The 21,428-nt window shown below is 38.4% G+C and overlaps 2 long non-coding RNA genes and 1 pseudogene across 2 annotated transcripts in view; 2 read left to right on the top strand and 1 right to left on the bottom strand.

The window, feature by feature from the left end:
* LOC122331604 overlaps nucleotides 1-400 on the top strand; it is a 2,872-nt gene extending 2,472 nt beyond the window's left edge. The window contains exon 4 of the long non-coding RNA XR_006248227.1: nucleotides 188-400. This is a non-coding gene — a long non-coding RNA (uncharacterized LOC122331604). The remainder of the gene's footprint in view (nucleotides 1-187) is intronic.
* Nucleotides 401-539: 139 nt separating this feature from the next.
* LOC122331600 lies at nucleotides 540-1,395 on the top strand. Its single transcript, XR_006248217.1, has 4 exons — nucleotides 540-736; nucleotides 812-837; nucleotides 922-974; nucleotides 1,128-1,395. It is a non-coding gene; the product is annotated as an uncharacterized LOC122331600 (long non-coding RNA).
* A 7,245-nt stretch (nucleotides 1,396-8,640) lies between these two features.
* LOC122331653 lies at nucleotides 8,641-19,683 on the bottom strand (annotated as a pseudogene).
* Between the last annotated feature and the right edge of the window lie 1,745 nt (nucleotides 19,684-21,428).

Raw genomic sequence — 21,428 nt, 5'->3', positions numbered from 1 at the left:
ATGCTCTTTGTTACTTCATCTGAAAAATCTCCTAAACTAAAAATAATACTCAAGAATAGTTAATTACCCTAAAATGTTTATCAGTTCTTAATACTCCTTTTGTTTAAAGAGTAATAAACTATGTGCTCTCTCTCTCTATAAGATTCTTATAAAAACAAGGAAGCAAACATTTTTTTTCCCCCACTAGGCACAATGCTTACCTGGGACGAGTGTGAACTCCTGATGTCAGAAACCAGCAAGGAGTTTGAAACCGTGATGGAAGGCAAGGGTGACATTTCTGACAGTGAACTACCAAACCTAAGAGAAGGTGATCTCATTTTGAGAAACATGATTGATGAATCCAGCCCACTTTATCATGCTGGGGTGTACTGTGGAAACGAAGAAGTCATTGAGTTAACAGGCAAGAAATACATTTGCACGTACTGAAAATGCTAGTGTAACTGAGCAAGCTTAATGAAAAATAGAGTATGGTGTATGGTAATGGTGTTTCTTGCAGCCCCTTTAGGTACAAATTGGTATGAAAAATCTCAACGCGCTGTTTTCATCACAGCAAAGTGTCGCTGTGATTAAAGAAAATGTGAGTCATTTTCTGAATGGAAAGTTGTATAAAGTTTTCCGTTTGAAGCATGGCATACCTGAAGAATTCGCTAATTCAGTGAAGTCCGCAATGAAGTGCAATGAGCAGTATGATCTCTATAGAAATAACTCTCTGCATTTTGCACTGAGGCTGCTGAAGGTGGGCAAATTTTGTAACTTTTTTTTCAATTTAATATTCATGTACAAGCATTAAATGAAGTTTCTTGTCTTTAAGCTACAAGCTAAACCTCTTCCAGAAAGGTATGTTGTAACCTTTACTCTTTTAAATGCCTAACCTGTCACAAAAGAATTAGTTTACAGTAATTTTTTTTAACTGCGTTTTAGGAATACTTCAAGTGGCTCTAAAGTCACCAAAGCCTCTGGATTATAAATACAAAGTAAGGTCATTTTTAAACTGGCTTTTCTTTTATACTAGTTTTTGAATGTTTCTTTACACTGGAGACTGATACAATTATAAATATCAGTTTGTGTTATTGGGATGTTCTTTGTTACTTCATCTAATAAATCTCTTAATTCTCATTTTTCTGTAGACGATGTTGAAATGGCATGAATGGATGATGAAGAGGGGCAATCTTTGTTAAAGAAATCTTGACGTCATTTGAAAATGTTAAACATTTAAATGCAGTTATAATTGGTTATCTAGAACTTATAATTACTCCTCTTTTTCACTGGCCAGTGTGTGGTATGTTGTATAAAAACACAAATTCTGCAATTAACTAATTTTGTAGAGCATGCAGTATAAAATGTGCCATGTACTATCTACTTAATTAACAATATTAAAGGTAATACTTGTCAGTACTTTCTATGTCATGTACATTTAATTTTTATACACGCTTAGAAAAAATTACTGGGATGCATCTTAAAACAACATAAATGCACTGATATATTTTATTATCAGTCAGTACAAGTTTATTTCAGTTACAAAAAGCTGACTTTCTAGTTTAGGATATGTTCATTTGAAAGTGAACTTAAAGGATAAGTTCACTTTCAAATGAAAATTTCCTGATAATTTACTCAACCCCATGTAGTTTATGCATTTCTTTCAAAAATTAAGGTTTTTGATAAACATTCCAGGATTTAGTGGACTTTAAACGAACTTCAAACGTTTGAAAAAGCACAGTCATATGGTTGTTTTGGTGGTTTAGTAGCCTCCTGCTCACTGAAAGCCTCCACCAGAACTTGGTATTCGGCCGGTATCACAGGAGAATCTGATGGTTGGGGAGATACGATGGAGCTGCCACCGCCACCCCAGAATCACATGGAAGCAGAGGGAGATCATGGGTTTTAGCAAAGTTTATATCCACAAAATTCCCAGCAGCATCATTAAGGTATCAGCTTGTACACATCATTTAAACTTTAAAAGAATTGGTAGTCTAAGGGATTCTGAGGAATGGGAGACACTCATCACAGCCTTTCAGGAAAGTGAGGACTTTCCATAGTTGAGGCAGAGCTGATTTCTCAATCTATTCTCCCGTTCCTCGGACCTCAGATGAGTGTAGCCGAGTTGCATGGGTTCTTGTTCAGGCGTTGCGACAGGGAGTTTAATTTGGCTGTGAAGTTGAGACACCTTAATGAGACCTCATGAAATTGTTGTATGCCTTGGTCATTGAGGAGTATCCAGATGCAGTCTAAGCTAAATTTCTTGATGTTTTCAAGCTTTTGGACTTGCGCCGTGAGAGCTTCTTGGTTTGAAGAGCGATGAATTCCAAAGATAATGATTTAGAGTTTCTTCCCGGGTAGAGCGAGGACTTTAGAGGAAGATCGGCTGAGATCCCAGAATCTTTGGTTGAATGGGAAGTCAAGGCCAAAAGGCCTTGCACAAAAACTTAAGGGTTGCAAAGGAGTTTACCTCCACATCTTCTCCGTGTTTCAAAGAACCACAGACTAGTTGTGAGGTCTATCATAAGACTGTATAAAATGGCATATAAAAAAGAGAATATACAAAATGACCTGGGGTATATAATAGGAAAGTCCTCAAAGAAGCCATTTCTATAGCAGTGTGTCTCTAGAGTGAATTAAGGATCTGGCTGAGATGTCAACCAGGGCTCTAGAGGTTGTTTACAGAGATATAGGCCCCGAGTCTGGTGTTGTGTGAGGGCTCTGTGCTAATCGTTTAATCTAATAATAAATAATTTTTTAAAACTAATGAACGTTTTGTCTGACTGGTTCAAACACTACAAAGTTAATTAATGTTTTGATTACGCATAGGAAGTCAAATAAAGATTACACCAGATTTTACATTTACAGATTTAGTAATAATATTTTGGTTAAGAAATTATTGACTGACTAATTGTGTGAGGGGTATGCAAGATCAGTGTTGGTGCTTATAAAATATATTTTTCAAAAAAAGTATACACGCATAAAATTAAATGTGCAAAAAATACAAATGGATTTTAAGACGTGTTGGTTTGTGCTCTGCTCTCCCCTAGATGTTTGTGTATGTGCAGCAAGATGTTATCTGTCCCTAAAAAGAAACCACCCAAAATTTATTTTACAGCAGCTCATTTCCTCACAATCTTTATTTAGCCAGGAAATCCTGTTGAGTCTTCAGTCTCCTCTACCAGGGAGACCTGGTCAGTGGAGTTGGTATGTGATGTAAAAAAAAAAAACATTAAATATCCATTCATGTCAGGAAAGCAGTAATAGCGCTCATCTGCCCAAAATATAATCTTACATTTAGTCATTTTGCAGACGCTTTTATCCAAAGCGACTTACAATTGAGAGTATATCAAGCGATTCATTTTTTGAGACAAACAGACAGAGTATGTGTCAGTTTTATATGCAGGTTAATGGTGCAACTGAGGAATTTTGCAGCAAAATAAGTATAAAGGCACTTTATATCCCCCCCCCAAAAAAATGATAAAAAAAAAATGCTGTTGGCGTTCTTTACCCCCATCTGTTCTTTTGTGGGTGGCAAGACAGATCCTGACCCTAATGGCATGTTTTGTGGTGTTAAACGTATATAATAAACTTTATAATTATGCAAAATGCAAGATTTTGTGTTTAAATATTTTTCATATGTATTCAGGGTCTGCACACAGTTCCTGATACAAAGCATTTTGGAATAAACTGTAGGAATGCAAGAATACAGTTAGTCCACGGTTTAGTAAATTACAACCAGTAGAGGTCTGTGGTCCATATTGAGTATCTGGAAAACCTTTTCATAGTGTAGTCTCTGAGTCCTGTTTCCTCGTCAGACCTTCTGCCACCTTAAGAGGGTTCAATCACCTCCAATTGTTCATATGCACTGAAATATTGTCCATACAAGTTTATGTTCTGAGACCTCCTATGGGAAAGCTGGGACTTTTGTACGTCTCTGTTCAGTAGAACATGGGATTTTCCCCTGTTGTCTAGTCTTACTGAGTGGATAGTGCTTAGTAACAGTAGCTGACTTCTCGTGGTTGAGCCCTGGCCTACATCAAACTGAAGAGGCTGAAGAGCCAGTGGTTTGACTTGTGGTTTAGCGAACTGAAACACTGAGCACAGCGTTGCATTCCCAGTATTTTACTCTCTAACATCTGCCCGCTTGCAAAGAAACAGGGTCAACTGACTCTCTTGCTAAGCAACGGGGAAGACATGGACAATTGTTCCATGTTATGCTTCTCCAAGATCTGGCTGAATAAGTGTGTCCTGGACTCTGCATTACATTGGCTGGGACTCGACCTATTCTGAGCAAATCATACTTCAACTTTATTGAAGAATAAAGAACGAGCCCTGTTTTTCTATGTAAATCAGTAGAAACACAGTGAACAGGTACAAAGTAATTTCAACGGTGTGTTCTACCAAGCTGGAACTATTACCCATCAAGTGTAGACCTTTTCACCTACCTAGAGACTTTACTTCTGTTAATTTGATTGCTGTGTACATTCCACCTCAAGCAGCAGCAAACGGGCAGCTCAACAGTTGGTTGCCCATATAATACATTTGGAAATCTCATATACAGATTTAACAGTATTGTTTCTTAGGGACTTCAATCATGTTGACATGAAGACAGGCACACCCAGATTCAAACAGCAGATTAAAAGTAATGACGAGGTTGGATAAGACCTTGGACCAGTGTATTTCCGATTGCTTTTCACTCAGACTGTAATTACAATGTTTATATTCCTGTTTATCAAAGTTAATCTAAATATATTAAGCAAGTGGTCAAGAATAGTCTGTGGAGGAAATAAACATGCTAGTGGAGAGAGGAGACTGATTGTTCTGCTTTAGATGAGTACACTGAAGTGTTACCTCCTGTTTTTGAGGGATTAGTGTGTACCTTCTTTAAATTTTAATTAATTTTAATGAATACATTTTAAATTTGCAATTTAAAAAGGTAAATTTTTGGCAAAATTGTACAATAGAAGGAATGGATTTTTTTATTTTTATGCTGCTTGAGGTGGAATGTACACAGCAATCAAATTAACAGAACTAAAGTCTCTAGGTAGGTGAAAAGGTCTACACTTGATGGGTAATAGTTCCAGCTTGGTAGAACACACCGTTGAAATTACTTTGTACCTGTGCACTGTGTTTCTACTGATTTACATAGAAACACAGGGCTCGTCCTTTACTCTTCAATACAGTTGCAGTATGATTTGCTCAGAATAGGTCGAGTCCCAGCTAATGTAATGCAGAGTCTAGAGGTGTAGAGGATCCGCAACTGTCAGTACAAGCAGCTGGTCTTCCTAAACCAGTACCTTCCTGAACTGAATCCCCTGTGCCAAGTACTTCCCATGACATGGGATGCTTCATGTTGCATGTGGTCAGTATAGAAATGCATTTCTAAAAATAATAATTAATAGTGGTAAAGAACCCAGTAAAAAGGTTGGAGGGCCAAAAATCGAAACTATTGAATAGTGGTAGACATTTTGACCTTGCCTGATTGAGGAAAATTCTGCCATCATGTTCTCACCTTCATGTTGTCCAAACCCATAAAACAACAAAGAAAGTTTTATTGCACTACTTTATCATACTTTATTAAATGTTTGAATGCTTTGTTATTGAAACAACACACCTGAAATATTATTTGTAAATCATCAATCTAAAAATTCTAAATTAATCTGATTAAAGCAACAAGAACATCGTAAAGAGTGAAACATCTTAGGTATTGAATTTAATGATCATTTTAATCAAGTCAGAACTTGGAAAGTCCATGGCTATGATCCCAAAACAAGGCTTGGGATTAGTTTTAGAAAGATTTTCAAGATGATTATATAACCAAGGATTGATTTCCCCTGCCAATGAATTTGGCAATAAACAAAAACCCTTATATTTACCTAAACTTGTTCCACTCGAGTAGACCAGACTGAGAGCGTTAGATTTACAGTTATTATTAGCTTCGTCCAGATGCTTACTAATCAGTCCCTGCTTGTCTGTAAGCTTAGTTACTTTATAGTCTCCTTTCCTGTCTGTTTCAGACAAAACGTTACCCAACCTAAATGTACTTTTCTGGACTAAAACAATCTTTCCTCTTACTTCACCAATCGTTGGAATTTCAGGGCTCTTATAGACACTGTTATCGTTTTCAATCAAGTCTTCAACTAAATTCTGAACCCTTCCCTTGAAAAGAAGAACTGGCTTGATTCTGACAAGCACAAACTCGTTTTTTGCGGTTTCTAAAAACTTCTTGATTGTGTCGAGAACTTCTTTCAGTGATGTATGTTGATAAATAACTCCGTGCCAAATTGTTCATTTGATGCTAGACACTCTGAGGTCCAAGTAGCGTATCCCAGACTTGAGCTGGTTCTCCAGTGACCATCTCTGGCATTTTGCCATTGGTCCTCCGTAAAGGGCCATGGCATCATGGGTACCAGGGATAGTAAGGTCAGAAATCAACTTATTATTGTCCAGTTTTTCCATCCAGTTATCATAGTCAGGCAGCTTGGTTTCCATATTTTCGTTTTCTATGTTTTCGACGTCTGGTGCGTTATTATCATCATCATCATCATCATCATCTTGTCCTGTTTGCTCACTACTCTTGAGCAGTCTGTAGAACAAAACATGATATCAGGTCAAGCATAAAAAGACCAATAGAGTTACTGCATTTACGTTTCTTAATAGTTTTTAGGCACAAAGTAAATTAAAAATGTTGTGTCCGAAAAATATTTATGATTGTAATTGTAAGCAGTAGGAACCCAGCTTCAGGGGAGTACATGCAAAGACGGCCACGTCTGCTATTAAAAGGCATTTACATGTTACAAGATAGATATGACACATGCTCAGAACACATTTAACGGTTTTCTTTTATCAGTGTTTGGTTAAGATTACATGGAGAGGAGAGCCAGTGGTCAATTAATTTTTATTATTGAAATGATGATATGTGAAGAAAACGTTCCTGTTTTTAACACGAGATTTTAATTGTCAGCACCATCGGTCGTATTAAAAGACACAGATAGACAGCATCAAATATTATAAACACACTACAACAGACATACAGAGCGACATCTGGAGACAGATGACATGAAGTAAAGAATCTGGCTCATATTAGGAGAGAGGATACAGGATAGCTGATAATGGTCGCCTTATTTCTTTTTGTTGTGGTTTAAATTATTTTCTATAATTATTATTATTATTTATCAAATTATTATTATTATTTTATACGTTTTAAAACCTCAAAATTTCAAAGTTATATAAATATATATATATGACTTATTTTTCAAATTTTTTTCATACTCACAGCAGCACCAGGATAAAAACAGTTTTTCCAGTAATCATCTTCTTTAGTATCTGATCGGCAGAGAATAAAAAACATACATGTATATATACATATTGAATATTGAATATTAAGGTACAATATTTAAAAAAGGTAACATAGTTACTAGCAATGTTAAGTAAAATATAGTAGAACAAAGCAGAGAAAACTCACAGTCCCAGGCGATAACCAGACAACCACTTTGAACTCGTCCTGTTGAGCACAGCACCTGATACTGATACAGCTCCGTGAAGAACTTACAGAACCTGTTCATTTTATGATTACATTGGGACATGCCATTGGTTGTCCTCCTGGTGTATATCTGCATATATTTGCATTGCTGGTCGGTCCTACATGAGTACTGCGGTTGCCCTAATATTGAGAATGATCTGAAATCAACTTATCTGTACTGATTTGCTTATTCAGGGTGAAGGTCACTGCAGCAGGAAAAAGCATAGTGTCAGTGAGAGTCAGGATGACTGCTCTATCTCTCAATCGTTCCAGGGTTAGAAGGTCACAGCCTGGAGAAATCTTTCACCTCAAACCAAGAACTGTTTTAGCGCTTGTGTTTCATTGTAAAGATGACACCAATACTGTGAGGAAAATCATACATTGTACACGTGTTTAGCTTTATGAAAGTAGTACCTTCACACGTGAGATGCAGGACTGGAAGCATGTCGAGCAAAGGAGCACGAAAAATCAACATTCACAGAGTTTGTGCAGAAGCATATTGTTTAATAGCATCAAAAGCTGATAAAGCTAGTTTTCCAGAGATGGCAGGTGTTGGAGCGTGTTGTTGATGTAGTCAAGAGGACTACAGAGGGACTACATCCTGGGAATTATTTAGAGTTGGTCATTTTACTTGGGAATTATGACGTGTACATGAAGGAACGTCTCACAGAGAGCATAGAGAAAGGTAAGAAGATTTCATCATGTCATGTCATCATTGTCTCACCCTCGAGTAGTTCCAAATCTGTATGAAATCCTTTGTTCTGCTGAACACTGCCGTCCGTAAGAGGGGAAAAAATACTGTGCTAGTTAAATGATGACAGGATTTTCATTTTTTGGGTGAGTTATGCCTTTAATGTCAAGTCTGTCAAGATAGCTGCAGGTAATTCTATTAAGTGGAAAAAAGGAAGTTGAAGCTGAGAAAAAAACACTTTTAGAGAAACAGGAAAGAAAAAGATGAATCCTAGAGAAATGGCAGGTGACTAGAGCTTAGTTGCAAACAGTGCGTATGAAGCCCAGAAATAAAGAAAAATAGAGAGCAAGAAGCTATGCCAAGTATTGAACCTTTGTAGTTTTCCGTTATTTTGCCAGTGTACTGACCTTTGCTTTGCTTGTAGATTGTAGCTCTGTCTAAAATGTTCACACATTTATTGTCGTTTAGGAGTAATACATCTATATACAGTTCATGGTTTTTATACTATTTGAAATGCACAACTATTTCACCTTAATTCCTCACCTTATTTAAACTAAAGATTTATATAGCTTCAGTTCTAATACAAAACAAAACCACCTATAACACCCCAGATAATGTGCTGCATATGTTAGTTTATTTTGTGATAAAGGCCTGGAGGAGAGCAGCAGAGAGCAGAAGGATGTAGGAGAGAGAGGTGGGAGAGGATGACTCTGCCCCATTGTAGATAGTGTTAGTCAGGAAGGAGCTGAACGGGGAGGTCTTGATGAAGACTGTACTGTTGGAGTCTGTCGTGCTTTCATTTCCAGGGGGAAGGGACAAAAAACCAGTCTGAAGCCACACGTCACCGATTCTACACAGCAGAGGACTACCAACCTGAGATTGAGCCAGAAACACCGTCACAAACTTAATTCAGCTTTGTACAGAATTCAAACACTCAGTGTTATCCCAGGTTAAAAATACACTTTGATAATGTACTTAAAGAGTTCTATTTTGATTTATTTTGTAATTTTGTAATCAATATACTAAGAATGATTCTTTAGTAATTCCTATGATAAACATAAAGGGATAATTCACCCAAAAATGAAAATTCTGTCATTAATTACATAACCTTGTGTTGTTCCAAACCTGTATTAATTTCTTTGTTCTGCCAGTACACAAAGGAAGATTAATATTAAATACATATAACACATGTACACACACACACACATACAATACTATACACACAAACCTCCAACACTAAATTGGCCAGTGTTATATATATATATATATTAGTATAATATACTGTGAAAATATAGCACATTAGTGAAGTGCAATTTTTTAACTTGGGATATTTCCAGAAAAGATTACAACTGGGCGCAGTACAGGTGTATCTCAATAAATTAGAGTGTCGTGGAAAAGTTCATTTATTTCAGTAATTCCATTCAAATTGTAAAACTTGGAAAGCCCTGTGGAAAGTATGTTGATTTACTGTACATGTACTCAATGCTTAGTAGGGGCTTAGTTTGCTTTAATTACTGCTTCAATTCATCGTGGCATGGAGGTGATCAGTTTGTGGCCCTGCTGAGGTGATATGGAAGCCCAGGTTTCTTTGACAGTGGCTTTCAGCTCATCTGCATCATTTTTTGGTCTTTTTTTTACTCAAATTTTCTCTTGACAATATCCTATTGATTCTATATGAGGTCTGGTGAGTTTGCTGGCCAGGTAACAACACCAACATCATGGTCATTTAACTAATTTTTGGTACTTTTAGCAGTGTGGGCAGATGCCAAAAGCTGGTCAGCAGAAGGAAGCATGAAGTTCTCGAAATATCTTGTTAATTGGACAAATTGGACTATGAGTTTCTCAACCCTTCCTCCAAACTCTAGGACCTTCATTTGAAATACAAAACTTGCTTTCATCTAAAAAGAGGACTTTGGACCACTGGGCAACAGTCCAGTTCTTCTCCTTAGCCCAGGTAATACACCTCTGATGTTGTTTGTGGTTGAGTAGGGGCATATATAGAAGAATATGACAACTGTATTCAAATTCTTTGTCATGTCTGTGTGTGGTGGATCTTGATTCCTTGACCTCAGTCTCACTCCATTCTCTATGAAGTTCACTTAAACTCTCCTGAATCAATTTTGCTTGCTTATGTTCTCTCGGTTGGTTGTGCATTTTTTTCTTTCTTCCACTCAACTTTCTGTTAACATGCTTGGATACATTATTCTGTGAACAGCCAGCTTCTTTGGTAATGACTGTTTGTAGCTTACCCTCCTTGTGAAGGGTGTCAATGATTGTCTTCTTGACAACTGTCAGATCAGCAGTCTTCCCCATGATTGTGTAGCCTAGTGAACCAAACTGAGACTAGGCTCAGGAAACCTTTGCAGTTGCACTGAAATTGTTTAATATACTACTAAATTACTGAAATAAACAAGCTTTTCCACGACATTCTAATTTGTTGAGATGAACCTGTATGTGGTAACTTAAACCTGTTTCAGACTAAAAAATTTAAAAAAATGATACCGGCTGAACATTCAAAGGTTCTGTGCAGATGTTGATCTGTGTGTTGTAAGGGGGATTGCAGTTTACAATGGTGGTGTGGAATTGCTGAAAAGATGGATCAGCTGATGAGAAAAGATATGAGAGATAAACAAAAGGATCATTCTTGAGATGCTATAGAATATCCTGATATTTAAAAAGTCTAAATAAGTGATTATATAAACTCACATGTAAAATTTATTGAATTCCAACCAATTACAGAACATGGAGTACCAGGACCAAAGCCTGGATTACACATGTCAAGCTGTAGATTGGCAGTATGAAGAAACGGATAAGATAGTTTCACAAGTGCTAGACCTTTGCCAAAAGCCACATCAAAAGTGACATTCACCACATCAACTTCCACTGGTGTGCTGGAGCAGCCCCATAGTGTAACTGACCATCTATTCATTTCCATTGATCTGAAAATGTATATGTTGGATCTGAAGGCACAAGTCATAATAACAGATTTAACATAAAATTAAGTTTTCTTAAAATGATTACCTGTCAAAGCAGGTAGCAGAGGTCATCACAAATAGGTCAGAGACCAAAGTTCCTACACACACTGGATCACTGTTGTAAGACAGACTAGCCATCCATGGCCATAAAGCTGCAGAACGTCACACACGATCGTGCTGAGAAGGAAATTGAGAGAGATAAATGTAAATAACAGCTAATGGGCAAGTGTAAGCAAAATGTAAGAAAATTGTAATGACTGATCATTTTATTCTGATTTGTCACCATGATATTAAGAAATTAGTGTCTATTTACATTACGTGCAAATAACCCGCCTTGTTAGCAGAGATTATTTACACTAACCCCACCCCACCGACATGTGATTGGACTAGACATTTTAAATGTCATCAGCTCTAGTGGTGCAGATGATAAAGTGTTTATTATACTTATTTTGACACGATCAACCCAGGTTAAAATTGTATTCTCTCCCTTTTTAAATGTGAAAGAAAAGCATTTATTTTAAAAATTAAATAAAGGAAATAATCATAAATTTAAAAATAAACTATTAGGTTGGAATAGGGTTGGTGTAAGGAGGGCTCTTTAATGATCTGAATAAAAATTTTAAATTACACTCAATACGTTATTATTGCATACTATTTTATAATGTACTACAATACTGCCATGCAAAGGCAAAAGACTGTAGCTTCGATTTTGCTCGAAAATAACTGATCTCTGGCCACATGTCTTGGACACTCAGGTGAAGAGCGAAGCTGAGCTGTCAACCGATCACCACCTAGTGGTGAGTTGGATCCGTTGGCAGGGGAGGAGGCCGGACAGACTTGTCAGGCCCAAACGTACTGTGAGGGTCTGTTGGGAAAGTTTGGCAAGACCTCTGTTAGGGAGATCTTCAACTCCCACCTCCAGCAGAACTTTGACCGGATCCTGAGGGAGACTGGAGACATTGAGTCCGAGTGGACTATGTTCTCTAACTCTTTGGTCGACGCGGCCGTCCGGAGCTGTGGCCGTAAAGTCTCTGCTGCATGTCGTGGCGGCAACCCCTGAACCTGGTGGTGGGCAGCGGAAGTAATGGATGCCGTTAAGCTGAAGAAGGAGTCCTATCGGGCCTGGTTGGCTGGTTGGCGGACCACTTCCCCGGTGGTTGTGCAGGCAAAAACTCGGGTTTGGGAGGAGTTCTGGGAGGCCATGGAAAAGGACTAGCGGACAGCCTCAAAGAGGTTCTGGCAAACCGTCCGACGCCTCAGAAAAGGGAAGCGGTGCCCTGCCAACACCGTATACAGTGCTGGTGGGAACCTGCTAACCTCGACAGGGGATATTGTTGGGTGGTGAAAGGAATACTTTAAGGATCTCCTCAATCCCGCCAACGCGTCTTCCCTTGAGGGAGCAGAGGCCGAGGACCCGGGGGGACCATCACCCTGGCTGAGGTCACTGAGGTTGTTGAGAAGCTCCTCAGTGGCAAGGCACCGGGGGTGGACGAGATCCACCCGGAGTACCTCAGGTCTCTGGATGTTGTGGGGCTGTCCTGCCTCAGGTGGAGGAGTTTAAGTGTCTTGGGGTCTTGTTCACGAGTGAGGGGAGCATGGAACGAGAGATCGACAGACGGATCGGTGCAGCTTCTGCAGTAATGCGGTCGCTGTACTGGTCTGTCATGGTGAAGAAGGAGCTGAGCCGCAAGGCGAAGTTCTCGATTTACCGGTCAATCTTCGTTCCTACTCTCACCTATGGTCATGAGCTTTGGGTCATGACCGAAAGGATGAGATCCCAGATGCAAGCGGCCGAAATTAGTTTCCTCTCTAGGGTGGCTGAGCACTCCCTTAGAGATAGGGTAAGGAGTTCAGTCACTCAGGAGGAGCTGGGAGTAGACCCGCTGCTCCTCCACATCGATAGAGGCCAGCTGAGGTGGCTCGGGCATCTGTTCCAGATGCCTCCCAATGGAGGTTTTCCGGGCATGTCCCACCGGGGGGAGGCCCCGGGGAAGACCTATCTCTCGGCTGGCCTGGGAGAACCTCAGTGTTCCCCCGGAAGAGCTGGAGGAAGTGTCTGGGGAGAGGGAAGTCTGGGCGTCCCTGCTTAGACTGTTGCCCCGTGGCCTGGCCTCGGATAAGCGGAGAAGAAAGAAACATTCACTGAGTGAGTGAGTCTGATTCAGTCACAAGTTTTTCAGTCACGATTCAGTCACGCTAAAAAGAAACTGTTTATCAGCATTAATCATTGCGTTTTAGAAACACTATGGAACACTTTAACTTTTGCCAATGTTGAGCAGATTTTAATTACTTTTTTCTTGGTTGTATTTTGTCTGCAGCACTGCGCCTGCCAATGGCACTTCTTTTGCACATTGACTGGAAATGACACTAGGAATGTTCTTTACCTGTGATATGTCTTTAGTTGTGAAAGCACCATTTACCTTTGAAATCAAGTATAGATTTAAGTACAAAAAAAACATTTGTGTGACATGCACAGGCTCACCATTACAGGTAAATGCCAGGTCACTGTCGGCACCATTGGAGATGAAAGTAACAAAGCCTGGCTGGTTGGTGGTGATCTTCTCATTGATCCAGCTCTGGTACTTAGACACTCGAGCATACACACCAGGATGGTTACATAAAGCACATTGTTTGCCAAAGCTCACAATTCCAGACTGGACCCAGAAAGAGAACTGTTTGCTGACCAAAGGACCACCAGAATCAAACTGTACAATGAAGAACAGGTTAGTGACATGCTATGTTACCTATTCCATATATCTCTTCCAGATGAACATCAAATGTGTAATAATATGAAGGAATTATTGGAAAATTACGTGTAATTGTTCGCAAGGTTTTTATGCGGGTGTAATAACAAAATTGTGCCTTGTGGGTCAATTTGACCCATCACAGAAATTAATTAAATGTACAAAGGGAAAGAAAATCTGACACAATCCTGAAAAATATGCATACCAAAATGAGGGGATAAGACTGCAGAATGTCCAGAGTGACATGTTCATACCCCCATATTATATTTAAAATAAATATTTTTATACTGTAATATTTTTTGCTAACAACCAAAATCACTTGTTTGTCATGTATTTGTAATTTACTATAATATGGGGTTTGAGTTTTGTTTCATGTTTGTTTCATATTTTATTAAAATATATAGTTCATAATCAGTCATAATCAAAATCAACATCTATTGTTCAATCTTCTTTGTTTTACAGATACAGCAAGCTGTTTTAAATTTTATTTCTTCTCAAGATATGACTTAATATCAAATTAAAATTTTCACTATTTGAAATGATAATTCTGATATCAGCAATTTAATTCCTGATATTAACAATTAAATTTTTCATATGTATTATATTAAAAATAAAAAGTTTTTTTTATTTCAACAATTGATTTTGGCCACCTATTCAACATTTAACTAGTAAAAATATTAATTATAGATATCAACAATTACCAAGAATCGAATTGCTGATATAAACAATTAGCATTTGTTAAAATCCAAAATGTACATTTTAACTAATAAAATTGAAATGTTGATATTATTGGGTTAAATGCTAAGGACTTGCCATATTCAGTATATTTTGCACTAATATAGATAATACAATACACTAAATCACTGAATACTGGTACGATTTCAAATATTATAAATATTTGCATTGATCTGTTTTGAAAGTGACTCACTAGTTGTTCACTAGAATTCAAAGTTTAAGCCTTACATTGCAGTATTTAGAGACTTTATTCTTTACTATTGCTATTTTCATACTGAAGGATTATTTGCAACCCATTTAAACTACAAAATAACCAAACGAATGCATAGTAAAAATTGCTACCAGACAGGAGTCTTTCCCCTCCTTCTAACAGTCCAGCACAAATCATGTTGTCTGTGATCGATTCTGTCTTTATTAAGACACGTACACTGCCTGTTTCCAACAACAGGCACTTCCACTTCCTGTAGAGTTTGCGGTGAAGGCAGAGAAACTGTGAAAGACATTAAATGATCAAATGTGCATCAGTTCTGCCATAATACAGTTGTGTACAATGTTGTGCATGATCAAGGTTAATGAAATAAAATAAAAAACTGACCGTCTGTATCAATATTACCCCATCCGTGACCCAGCTCTTAGTGTTGCTGAAGAAGGTACTGCTTGATGAAGCCAGACAGACTGGTCTGATATAGTCATTAAATGTCACCGTGTAATCAGACGCAGAAGAGCGATATCATTGTCACGTAATGTTGTGATGATAGCCTGGATGTTTTATGATTTCCGAGACATTTCAAACACTTCGTATGGATTTAGTGTTCCCTGTGTCCTTCGCCCAGGTACACGGTTAGGCCAGTGACTGCAGTGCTTCTAAAATATGGTGAGAGAACAAGTGGTAAACGTTTCCATTGAAAGTCAAGTATTTCTTGTTTACGATTGCAAGAGCTCTATGATAGTTACTCAAAGCAATGAGCTGCAGTCAGGACCCATTCGTTGTTGATGAGCGATCCACCACAAAAATGGCCATTCTGGTTGTGTAGACTTGCCTGCCACGGCCAAGCACCAGCCACCGCATCCTGTCCTCCAACTATCCTTGTGTTGAGAGGTGCTCTGCCACACTCTGACAATATATACAGTGTGTGTGTGCGTGTGTGTGTGTATATACTCAATGGGGTATCAGTAGGCTTAGGTTGAGGTTAGGATAGCTAGTATGTTGATGTACTTGCAAAGAACTGCTGCTGCTTCTACTACTACTACTACTTATAAGTGGTCTTTGCATTAAGAACTTGGCTAGATATGAGACTAAATATAATCCATTGTAGTTTAAGTAGATGCAATGTGTTTATGGTGTTATAAATGGTCATACTCTTAAAAGGTATAACCACAAATAAGTAAATATTGTAAATATATACGCTTCATAAAAGCCTCATTAAAAATATGTGGTGAAAAATAGTTACCATTCAGTTGTGCGTCACACTCTAGAAAACAAGAAACAAGTTTAGCTGCCTATAACGTTTGGGGGAATAGTAAGTCAAATAAAATTGAAATATAAATTAAATAAAATACTTATTGATTAAATGTTTGTAACAGTTTTTTTTAAGTTTTTGAAAAGAAGCAAAGCTGCATTTATTGGACCAAAAAGATAAAACTGCAATATTGTGAAATATTATTACAATTTTAAATAACGTTTCTATAATAGTCAACATTCGACGTGGTTTAAAAAAGTTCAAATTAAAGTTGTCTGAGACAAAAACTCAAAACTTGATTTTAGGATTTAAGACAACTTTGTCTTGCTCTCGAGAAAAAAATTAAATTCAACAAACATAAAATGTTTCAAACCGATACCCAAAATATCCAAACTGATCTCTTGGCTGCAACAGCAGCTGTGTATTGGGTAGAAGAGAGAGAGAAAAAAAGACATGAACCGTGTCCAAAATCACATACTTCCCTACTATATAGTATTTAAGGTGAGTAATATTAAAGTTAATTAATAAGTAACGTGAGTAATTACTTCTGAGAAAAAGGAAGCAATGGGCTTGAGTGGAGAATAGGCCCTTTTCACAGGACGTCACACAACTTCTGTTCTGACTAGAGGGCTGGTGTTCCTACTTCATCAGTATAATAAAACACTACCAGCAAGGAGATCACTCAGACGTTTGTAAACTTCAATGCAGTTAGATGAAGTTAAATATGAGGTTAAATATATTTCTCAAATAAACATTTTAGACATTTACATGTGGTAATGGAAGACTTTTATGTCCTGCTTTATTCAGCACCTGTATGTACAGGAATAGTTCAACATAAGCTTGTACTGTCAAAATATCAGTAAAATGTTTAATTTTCCATTTCATTTTTATATTAATGAAATTCAGACTTTGTGTGTTTTGGTTTTGTTCTGTTCCTCGTTCTGTCCCTGTGTTTCCTTTATTTGGTCCTTCCTGTTACCGTTAATTATTAGTTAATCTGTTCTGACGTGTGTATGTTCATCTGTTTCGGTCTTCGTTCTTTCTCCACGACAGCACGACATACTGTATATTTGAATGCTAATGTTTCACAAAAATAGCATCATCAATCATTATGAACAAGAGAAGCAGCTGCAGAATTGTTGTTAATTGTGCAGTAAAGCAGCATATAAGAATGATTTTTGAACATTATTTTTTTTATTGAAGATGGGAGTAATGTTGCTGAACATTCAGCTCAACATGAATGAGTTACCTTCTAAGTCATAATAAAGTACACTAGTCAACATTTGAAGTAGATCAAAACCTTTATCAAGTCTTCAGTGAAAATAAGTAGTGGAGCTCTTTGATTGTATTAAATCAGAACCTCCCTGTTTTTCAATGGAAATTTGAAGAAGAGCAAAGTGAAAGTAAAGTGTGTCATGCGTGCATGAAAACAAACACAAAATAGCACATTTGCATGAAAAGGGAACTCTGAAAAAGCACAGAGCACCACTCCACAGAGTACTTTAACAGAGGTACACATTTACAAGGTCATTTGTGATGCGAGGCAACATCTACTGTATGTTGTTGGTAAACTAAATAGATTTGTTTTCTCTGAAAAGTGCTTATAATAATAGAACTTGCTTGGGGAATGTTATACGTAAAGAAATAAAAAAAAATTTGGAAATGTAAAACACCCAGATACAACTTTCTAAAAAAAAATCCAAACTTCAATTTTTCCAAATGTTGCTTGCGTTTTTCTTAAAATTCTAGAAATTTATTTTTAGAAAAAAAAACAAGGAAAACTGAGAATTGAAATTAGATAGACTTTTCATAGGGATATATGGCACTTGATACTGACTGTTACAATAATAAAAATATAAATAAGAAAAGTGTAGCTGTGTCAGAGGCCCCAAAAATGTTCTACAATGTTAAAACAAAAGAGCTTACCTCTTAGTAGAAGAGCAACAGAGAATGCTACACTGAACATCTGAATCATCTTCATCATGTTCATCGCTGACGGAACAGCTCAGATACCTGCAGCTGCTCTTAAATATCCTAAGATTTCCTGCACGGCCGATCGCTCTCCTGTCACGTGAACAAGGCACACCTCCATCTCTCTCAGTCTGTGTACTCTTTCAGTTTTCTTTAACTTTTATATTTTAAAGTGATCTAATAACGCTCATGCTGGTGAGTAAAAGTCATGCTAAATTTTTACCAGTACAAACTTTCGATTTTAAGATTTGTTAAATTATTAATAATAATAATATTAATACTATGTTTTATTGTAATAGCACCTTTAAAGAACCCATGGTCACTTTACAAAAAAACTGGTGTTTGTTAACAGTTTTTCAATCCTGAGGATGCTTAAGATGATTTTAGTGATTGTGAACTACAAAAGATTAGCAGCTCTAATCATGGGCAAAACTGAGCGTGTTTATAAGCACATTCTGAAGCCCATTATGCCTAATAAGCCGAAAACACACAGCTCAAGTCTGTGCTCGAGGAACAATCAGTGTCACCTGGGTAACTCAGGAGGAGCACCTGGTCGCACCCATCACCAGCTGCATCGTTAATCTTTTGAAAATATTACACGAAAGAGGAAACCAGGTCACTGAACTTCTCACAAAATGCCAGCATTACAGCAAAAATGTTTTCCTATTTAGCTAAACTTAAATTAAATTTGGATTAGTACCATGTAATATCAAATGTGATATTTTTTATGCTGGGGTCCTGTTCCTGGAGCTCTTCAGGAGCAGCTGAATTACATACTGGTGTGTTGGATCAGGTTAGATCTGAATTCTGTAGGTAGGCGAATCTTTCTGGTAGTTTTCTAGGATCCCTGCTGAAGATGTCAGCACATCAGATGTTGGCCTGGACAACTACAGTACACCACACTGACCTCTCTGATTTGGTATGGATGACTGACTACCACCATGTTCTGTGAAGGTAGTATCATAGCAAAACCGAGCACCAGTGACAGGTCACATATGCATATCAGTAAATTTGTCACAGAGAAAAGTTTTTGTAGGAGTTGCAAAATGTTTGAGATCGGACTGCCGCTTGACATCTCATACAGAGAAGACAAATGCGCACAGAGAAAGGCTGTGGAGGCTCGAAAAGGAAAATCTTCAACGACTTGGCCTGAGCTCACAACCAGCGGTGCCCATGGTCTCTCCCTGACCTAAATGAGGCCATTGAGGTTTTGGACGCCTCGGTCCCTCAGGGGAGGAAGCGGAAGAGACCTGCAGTAACCTGCATCGCCAGAGTCCCACAAAGCAATCTCCAATCAAGTGGCGGACTTCAAGCAGATAGATACCCTCAGCATTGCCTATGCAACGTGACCGGCTGCTACCGCCTGCCGCGGAGGCCGCCTTGGGCCGCACCTCCTCCAACATGGCCTGTGTCACAGCACACAGCTCTCAGCACCGGACTCTTCTGAGGAGCATGTGTTGACTGGGCTGAGCCTTCATGACTGAGGAGTCGGAGAACCAGGAGCCCTCGGCCTGCCCTTCTTTCCCGGGACACCCTTACCTGGAAGACACGAGGGGAGCTCGGTAAGTATGGCACACCTTTGGTTCCTAACCCAGTTCCGTGCCATCCCCCTAAGTCACCCAACTATCCTGGTTTGTGATATCTCAGAAGGATTTAAGACATCTGAATATCCCAGACACATGCTAGCGGATTAAAAGTACCTGAATTATCAGAAGAAACAAAAGCACATGCAGGCGTAGCTTGGTAGAATCTGTTTATTAACATTTCTGAATCAAAGTAACAGCATAATACTGAAATATTTTTCCAATTTTTTCACAGTCATAGTTGTAATCACAAATCACGTTTCATAATAAAAACTTCACAGTTTTATACCATTTTGTATTCGTTAACAGCAATAAAACACTGGTTTTATAAAACACATTTCATCATATCTCCTTTAATAAGCATCAGCATGCTGCAAAAATACATATTAATATCCCTTATGTCTTGTGTGGAAGCAGTTTTTAACCATATGAAACGATACTCTGTACCTCCTTTAAATTATTAGTCAAATTGCATGATGATTACACAAACTATCAGTCGCTCTGATAAACTATACATATTACTTTAAACAAATATACATTTACATTTTCTGAGTCGTTCAGTATTCACATACTGAAATAAATGTATTATTATTCACAGGAGAATTAACTGTAACACCACAACACAGACATTGAATATTCTCTCTCAAACACAAAGGAGTGTGCGCCACATGTTTTTACAATAAAAAACAAAAGCATATGCATCTGAGGTAAACATAAAGTGCATCACCATGGTAACCCGTCTGCCGGCTGGAAACTGTATTGACTCAAATTAGTTTTTAGTGGTAATAATTAATAGATGACTGTGTGGATAATAAACTCTTTATCACATAAATAAATATTAAACAAAACATTTGTGAATACTCAAAGTGTAGTGTTTGGAACATCTGAAGATGATATGCACAAAACTAGTCTGATCCTCACAAATTTCTCCAAAACAAATTTCTACTAGAAATATATTTCAGTATAAACTGCTTAATCTTCAGTAACATTTAACATGTCACAGTTGCGCTTTCATGCAGGACTGAGGACACGAGGCTAGAATGAACTCAAATGGGTTTAATCTCAAAATGGTAAAATAAAGATACAAAAAGGCAGGCAGGTAGAACAGGCAGGCAGGATAAACACAGGTGTAGACATCGGGTATAGACCTTGACGCTCGGACCAACAGAACTCAAAACACAGCACTTAAATACACGGGGTAATTGACAACACTGACGAAACACGGCTGCAGACAATCATACAATTAACATGGAGGAAAGGCAGGCACAGGGAACACATGGCACGAGATTTTAAAACAATAACAAAGTCCTGGGAACGTGTGATTACCCCCCTCCCGGAAGGTGCGTCCCTCGCACCTAAAGGGTAACATCAAAACAAACAAAACTAGGAAGTTGGGATACCGGATCTTGGGAGGAGGTTCTGGTGGAGGACGGCCCCCAGGAGGGAGTAAACAGACAGTCCAGGGAGGAACAGATGGAGGGAGGAGCCAGGGAGAAGACAGGAGGAGTCCGGAGCAGGAGGAGATCCAGAGCCCAGCTATGGTGGTCCAAGGTGGAGTCGACGGAGGGAGGAGCCAGGAAGGAGACAGGAGGAGTCCGGAGCAGGAGGAGATCCAGAGCCCAGCTATGGTGGTCCAAGGTGGAGTCGACGGAGGGAGGAGCCATGGAGGAGGAGCAGCCATCGACTCCATGGGGCCGACCGACTGCAGCGGAGCAGGTGGTGGAGGAGACTGAAGTGGAGACGGAGAGCCGAAGAGCCAGGGTGACGT

The sequence above is a fragment of the Puntigrus tetrazona genome, unplaced genomic scaffold, assembly GCF_018831695.1.
Source record: "Puntigrus tetrazona isolate hp1 unplaced genomic scaffold, ASM1883169v1 S000000001, whole genome shotgun sequence".
Lineage (NCBI taxonomy): Eukaryota > Metazoa > Chordata > Actinopteri > Cypriniformes > Cyprinidae > Puntigrus > Puntigrus tetrazona.
Note: the sequence above shows the minus strand (reverse complement) of the source record. Positions and strands in the feature narration are given on the sequence as shown.